General features: G+C 31.2%; 1 pseudogene; it reads left to right on the forward strand.

The window, feature by feature from the left end:
- Positions 1-207: 207 nt before the first annotated feature.
- LOC149891296 (uncharacterized) lies at positions 208-1246 on the forward strand (annotated as a pseudogene).
- Positions 1247-7641: the final 6395 nt, after the last annotated feature.

Below are 7641 nucleotides of genomic sequence, written 5' to 3' on the forward strand. Positions count from 1 at the left end.
GATCACAAACTCAACACTGCACTTCAAAGAACAGTTGAGGGTACCCCGGAACTGAAAGATGCTTTTCTTAAAGCCAGCTCACTTACTACTAGGCTTCATAAATTGACAGCCTTCAGTGCTTCGTTGAAAGATGCTTGTTCTAAGTTAGATGTGAGTTATTTTAAAATACCCTCCACAGTAACCACGAGATGGAACAGCCATTACGATATGCTGCACGTCATGGTTCGACTGAAGGTTCCACTCATATACTTACGCGATACAGAAGGTGATGATTGGAAGAAAACCGTACCTACAGATGAACAGTTCCTACTCTTTGAAGCTATTGTTCCAGTGCTTAAATCTGTTAAAGAATTATCGGTTTTTTTATCTTCTGACACAGAGATCCGAATTAACATGTCACTGTGGAAAGTAACAGCACTCATCAACTTCATCGAGAAAGAAAAAAATAATTATGTTACTCATGGAAACAACAAGTTATTAGAAAAACTCTTGGAGGACTTATTATCAGAACTAAATAAGAGGCCGTAAATTACCCGCATTTGCACTAGGACATTACCTTCATCCATTTTTTCGTGGACATCTTCTTGATGTTGACGATGAAAATATTCAAAAACTGGTTAAAAACCATCCCACAACCAAAGAACACTTTGAGAACTCTTCATTGTCTGTCTCAAGCTCCAGTAATAACAACGGTAGTAACGATTCCGATGCTGATAATGCACAAGGTTGGGAGGAAAATAAGTACAATATTATTTTAGCAAAGTATAATGAAGATACTAATTCACATCATATACACAAAAACCCTCCTATTAAACTTAAAATGGAAAAATACCAAAAAACAATAAGATCCAAAAATGCAGGAAAAACTGACACCTTAGCATGGTGGAAGCAGCATGCAGCGGAATTTTCTATCCTTTCGGGTGTTGCAAGATCTTGGTTGGCAACTCCACCAACCTCCGCATCATCTGAAAGAGCATTTTCTGCTTCTGGCCTTGTCATCACTGATCGTAGATACAATCTCGATAGTGACAAGGCAGATAAGCTTGTATTTATAATGCAGAATTATTCCGCTCTTGAAAATTACATTAAAAAATGGCCCATCGAACAAGAAAATGAAAGTGATATAGAACATGAATCAGACTTATCTTTGTCAATATTAATTGAAGAAAATCCTAAAATACCAACGAAAGTACGGCAAAGGAAAAAGCAATGAATGGACGATAGCCAAAGTATTGTAGATTATTAAAAAGCAATAGCTAAATCTCTAAAAAGCAATTGCACTTGTATTTTGTTTATAAAAAATTCAATAAGTCACATTTTAATCAAAAGCGATACTGATAGTACCGACATTGGAACATAAGCGACACCACACGATACGAGACCTTCCTTCTCGGTATCGAGTGGTATCGAACCGATACTGATAGTATCGACATTAGTATATAAGCGATACCACGCGATACGAGACTATTCTTCTCGGTATCGACTTGTACGATACCGATTATCTAGTGTCTGATAAAAACACTGTGAATCCAACATTCCAATTCCAAAATAGTATATAGATGGTTTCTATAAAAAAATCAAAAGAATATTTACTTTGGGGAAAATTTGCGATAAAAATTTCTTTATCTGTAAGTTTATGTAGCTGTTACATTTAAAAAAGTTTCTTAGATCATAGTTTTAGGGGAAAATGGGGAAATATGAGATGGTGGGTAATATGTGCATCTAAAATATTTTTTTATAGATCCAAGCAACATAAAGCTCGCTGAAGTGAAAACCAGGTTTATTTTAGGAGATCACTTCCACTGATAAATTACAATCCTTTTAGAGAAAAAGCATGTTGAAATCATGCCATCAGATGAAAAAGGGAGGATAGAAACAACAGTGATATACATGAGTGATTCTGGTGAATATGTCTCTTTAATGATTACCTTTCCTCGAGCACAGATGAAGATGGAGCTAATGGAGAGGCACTACCTGGATCCATTTCTTGCCAAAGACTTATGTACGCGATGACATAGACATTTTGTTAACTTACTCGAACTCAGTTATGTAAGCTCAGCTTAAATGATTTTAGATAGACATGCATTACATGCAAAAAATTTAAAGGCAACAACCCTTGAAAGACAAAATCATGTCATAACAATTTGTCTACCACCGCATTGTGCACACAGAATGTAACCTCTTGATGTGTCGTTCATTACACCGCTGACAACATACAATGATTCTGAAAGAAATTATGGCTAAGGTCATATCTTGGGCAAATCATAACTGAACTTCAGATTGAAACCATATTCACTAAAGCTTTTCTTCATTTTGCCAGCCTAGCCATAGCAGTTAATGGGTTTTAGACGAGGGATTTGACCTGTCAGTTGAAACATCTTTGAAAACCGGCAATTTAAGGCAGCTGCAACAACGGAAATTCCAGTAGTACCTACAACAAATGTAATGAAGAAACATGAAATGAACACAACAATCAACTTGAGATTAAAGATACCATCGTTATCCAGCAATACTAATTTGAGACCTAGTATTTCAGAAACTTTAAACGAATCATGGAGATCAACTGAAATTAGTCCTTTACCAATTGAGAGCAGTTACGAACGAGGTAAATGAAAAGGGCAGCGCAAAGGGTGTTTAGGTGTCTTGACGAGTCCACCATACAAACAGTCACTTAGTGAGCCATCAGGCAAAAGTAAAAAAATCAATAAAAAAAAGAGAAAGAGATACACATTGTAGCCATTGTTCTCTATGCATATATTCGGAAAACAGTCCCTTTCAGTATACACATAAAGTGTAAAATCTGTAAAATGATGACACTTCATCTGTATACTGAAAGGGACTGTTTTCCGAATATATGCATGGAGAACAATGGCTACAATGTGTATCATGAAATAAATGGTCGCACACTGCTAGGGAAAATCGGGTGTATTTCAATTTGATTTATGAGTTGGCAGTGGAATTATCTTTTTTTTTTTCTTTTTTTTTTTAATTAAAATTGTTGGTGATTTTTCAAAATATATTTGTTTAGATTTCTTGTCTTATAAGATCATACTTTGTTTTATTTGTTTAACTGAAGACTTTCAACTTTATAGTTTAACTGAGTAATTCAAAAGGTAATGCATCACCAGATCTGATATTTAGTAGAAATATTCTTTAATGGCTAGTTAATCTTTTTTTTATTTAAAAAAAATAAATTTCTATTGGCTACGTAGCCAATAGAAATTTATTTTGATGAATAAAAATTTTAAATAGAAATAGAAATTTTGACCAATAGAAATATTCTTTGATGGCTAGTTAATCTTTTTTTATATTAGTAGCTGCTAATATAAAAATGTAGCTACTAATACTATTGGTCAAAATTTCTATTCCTATTCAAAATTTCTATTCATTAAAAAAAATTTCTATAGGCTATGCAGCCGAAAGAAACTTTTTTTTTAAAATAAATTAAGTTAAGTGTATCATATTACTCCACTTCCCGCTACTAACACAGTCCTGTTATTGTTAGATGTTTGTATCAATTACATAGAGATCAAAAAATTTTGCTAAACAAAGAATACTTCTGGCTAAAACAGCTAATTTACTTGGTTTAACAGGAGTGAACGGGTCAGTAAATTTCTTGGAGAAAATATTTTTCTCAAATAGACTTCTTTTTTTTAGACTCGCTGGAGCAATTCTAAATGATACTCTATAAATCATGAAAAACTTCATGCCATTTTTGAGAATTGAATCGTGATCTGTAAAAACCACCTATGCACTATGGGTCGCTCTGATAGAAAAAAAGGAAAGAACTTTATAACTAGAGAACTGTTTAACATTTTGAAGAAATTTTTTTAACAAAGCATCAATTATGAGATATTATTTGTTTCTATATATATATATATTTATAAAAAAGTCCGGTCTTTTTCAGAACCGGTTTTGTTCCGGTTTCTTCGTCGGTTTATCCGGACTAGTTCGACTTTTGATTAAAAAGATATAAACCGACAGTTTTGATATTTAAAAATCTTAGTATGATATATTAATTTGTCTTTTTTAGGGGTTACCGGCATTTTTTGTCTTCTACTTACGTTACTTCCTTTTTTATTTAACATGAAAATAAGTATTTTATTACAAATAAAAGTAGAATAATAACTCCAGAAGTTCCATTCACTTTAATTGCAGAATGAAGGTTCGAATGCCAAAATAGGTTTTTAACAATATGTGGCTATGAAAATAACCGTTTTTAAAAGTTGCTTATCAATTACAGCTGCATGGTTTAATGATACTTCCTTGATTTGTTTTCTTAATACGAACCATTACTCTTTTATTTCTTAAAATTACTTAACAACAAACATTAAAATTTAAAAAAGTTTCATAGTTATGATAAATAGTATAGTTTAAGATATAAACTATTTATTATAGAAATTATTTATTATCAAATTTTAATTCTAATAATTATACATTCAAGAAAAAATTGTATTCACTGTAATAAGTTGATACAATTGAAATACAAATAAAGTTTTCATTCTAAACGTATCTCAGCAATCCTTATGTGGAGCAACATTTAATATTTACAACAAGCCTTCAAGAATTGGACTATGCATCACTAAGCAGAAATAGGATTTTAGACACATTTTTGTGGAATACAAAAACATATGGCAGAATTGAGTAGGGGTGGGAGTTAAGGTTAGTTTTAGTCTAACTAAAATTAGTCGACTAAGAATTTAGTCTAACTAAAATTATTTGACTAAAACAAGATTTAGTGCCAAAAAAACTGAATTACCTATACCATGAAATTATATGAACATAATATGAATTATGACAAACAAATCAATTTGAAGACATTCATCAAAATTTATTGTTTTTAAGAAATCTTAAATACGTAATATAACTTGTTACATTTAGATAACAAACATCTTTTGTTTGTACCTAGTATTGTCCCAAATTTCCTTTTATTGAATTGAATAAAAATTGGTTTGTTAGCAGAACAACTCCGTCAAAAACAGCTGATATTTTATACTGAAAATATAATTAGCTATTTGCATTTTAATAATAATTTTTAAAAGAAAAACAAAATTGAAAGTTGAACAAGATATATATTCAATTACACAATATAGAAATAATAAAATACATTAATTGCCTGTTTCAATCTTATTTTTGTCACCGTAAACATCTGAGTTTTTATGAGTGTAAAACGAAATAAATTACATATTATTACCTCAAAAAATCATTGCAGGTATTATATAAAGGAAAATGCTTCTGCGTATAACACACCTTTCAAAACATGGCACCATTTTTTTTTTATAAATTGATTTCTCATGTGCTTTATGATTTATAATTCACTTTAATTAGAAATTGAAAAAATCAAGATCTGAACCGCTTTTCATTGAAAGTTAAAACAAGTACTTAATACTAACGGGGGACTAATTAGATAAGTTTTATTACAAAATTCCAAGTGTATACTTCAAAAACCTTTCTCCAAAAACCTGAAAAACTTGAAATAGATACCCTGCAGATAAAAATTGTAACTTACAGCAATTTGTAATTAAAAACTTGGCGCTCAAACCACTTCATAACTAACGCATAGCAAGATTTTAAAAAAGTATTTTTTGGGTAACAGTAAAAATATGTTTTTCGCAAACTAAAAATTTAGTCGACTAAATTTAGTTAGACTAAAAAGTTTAGTCGACTAAATTGTTAGATTACAAAGTTATTTGACTGATATTTGTTACGCTAAAATCTCAGTCGACTAACTTTAGTTATACTAAAAATGTAATCGACCAATTTTAGTTAGACTAAAAAGTAAGTCGAATAAATTTAGTCTTACTAATAAGTTGACTAAAAAGATTAATCAGTCGACTAAATTTAGTTACGGTTTTTTTAGTTAAGCTTGTTACAATTTTTAGTTTTGATCAAACACTAGAATTGAGTCAATTTGAGGCTAGTTGGCACAATTTTTTCTCAAACATAAAAGTTTGGGATTCCTATGTTTCAACTTTTCTGACAACTAGTGTTTTTTTTTTTTTTTTTTTTGTTTGCAAGTACAAAAAAAAACATACGGTGTTAATTATGTGAAAAGACATCGGAAATATCAGATTGGCTACAAGGTGCTGGTGACCTTGTCTAAAATGTATCATTAACAAAATTAACAAAACCATTAAATATCTAAATTTAAAGATACACATTGATTTCTCCAATATTTACCTTCAGAACAGTTATTAGCTGAATCTTCTTGCAGTATAGATTTATACTTCTTGCATTTTGTTCTTCTTGCAGTACAGGTATATGTCAGATGTCATTAATAAATAATTAGCTGTATCCCAAGTATTTTCGGCAAAAGAAGTTAAACGTGCATGATCTACTCGTGCAGTTTTGTTTGCTTTGTTCCTGGCTTCAATTGCACTCTCTGAGAAAGAACCTATTGGATACTATAATTTTTAATCAAAGAAACACCATGAATTACCATTCTATTCACAGACACTAACATTGGAATGGCTTTTAAAAACTGATCATTAGAAATGAGACCAAACAGACATTAAGACTTCTCCTAGATAATTTTTACATCCGGTCTTGTGGTTACACTGTTCATATCAATGAGCGAGTCCTTAAATAGTTTGATCATATTGATATTCAAATTTTAAATTTTTCCCGTCACTGCTGGATTATTAAAGAATTTTCGTGCAACATTGCCAGTATTGGATGTATCACTTCCTTTCCTAAATAAAGAGACCCTTATTTTTAATTGTACTTTGAATAAGTGCTGGAATTTTTTTTTGTTCTGAATAAATTCTTGGCTGTTTTTTGCTGAAATTTTTTTTCCTTGTTTCACTGCTGGAAGTTTGCAAGCAATATTGAAGACCCACTCCATGTTACATATCCACAAATGAAGACTGCAAATTCCAAGTTTCAATATATTCTTTTCTACAACTTTATCTTTGTTCCTAATGGTTTCCAAATTAAACTCCTTAGGACTTGCTTGACATACATGACAGCACCGACACAATCATCTCTATTTTCTTTTAACCCTTTCATTCCTTGATATAATTTTTGTGCTCTCCTTCTGTCGACTTTGGGCTCTCCTTCTGTGCACTATTAGTTCTGCGACATCAGCCTTTTTAGCATTTTTATTCAGAACAAGTAACTTAATTTTGCACCCTACTTCTTCGTATTTACTGCAAACATCTATTTGGGGATGGCCAAAGCGTAAATTAAAATTTTCTTTAAAACATCTCCCTTAGAAAACATGAAACTTTTATTCCTGGATGTTTATGCAAAAATGTATTGCACAATGACTTTATATTCAACTGTGCATCTTTAGTCTTCGTATCAAATGAGCTAATATGGTCAAATATCTTTATCAAACTTCTCCTGGTTTTGCATTAGAAATTCGTTTTTTCCCTCTCATATCTACTGGTGTTTTATCAAGAACTTTCAAATCTGTCAATCTTCGAAGTCGGTATAGTGTTTTTCAATGTAATCATGTAAACGCTGTTTTGCAGATTTTTCTTCAGGACCTGTAGATCGTTCAGGAACATTTTTATTGACGTGGTTTTTTATGTGCGAACCCTCTTAATTAAGTGTGTTTGATATAATCACGCCTTTTCCCTTTTTTATTTTCTCTGTCAAAATCCATTATATTACTACTGTCGGACGTGATTTAAACTT

This window comes from Hydra viridissima, unplaced genomic scaffold (genome assembly GCF_058129835.1).
Source record: "Hydra viridissima isolate aposymbiotic clone 2 unplaced genomic scaffold, HvirCarnegie_v1 scaffold_3, whole genome shotgun sequence".
NCBI classification, from domain to species: Eukaryota; Metazoa; Cnidaria; class Hydrozoa; order Anthoathecata; family Hydridae; genus Hydra; species Hydra viridissima.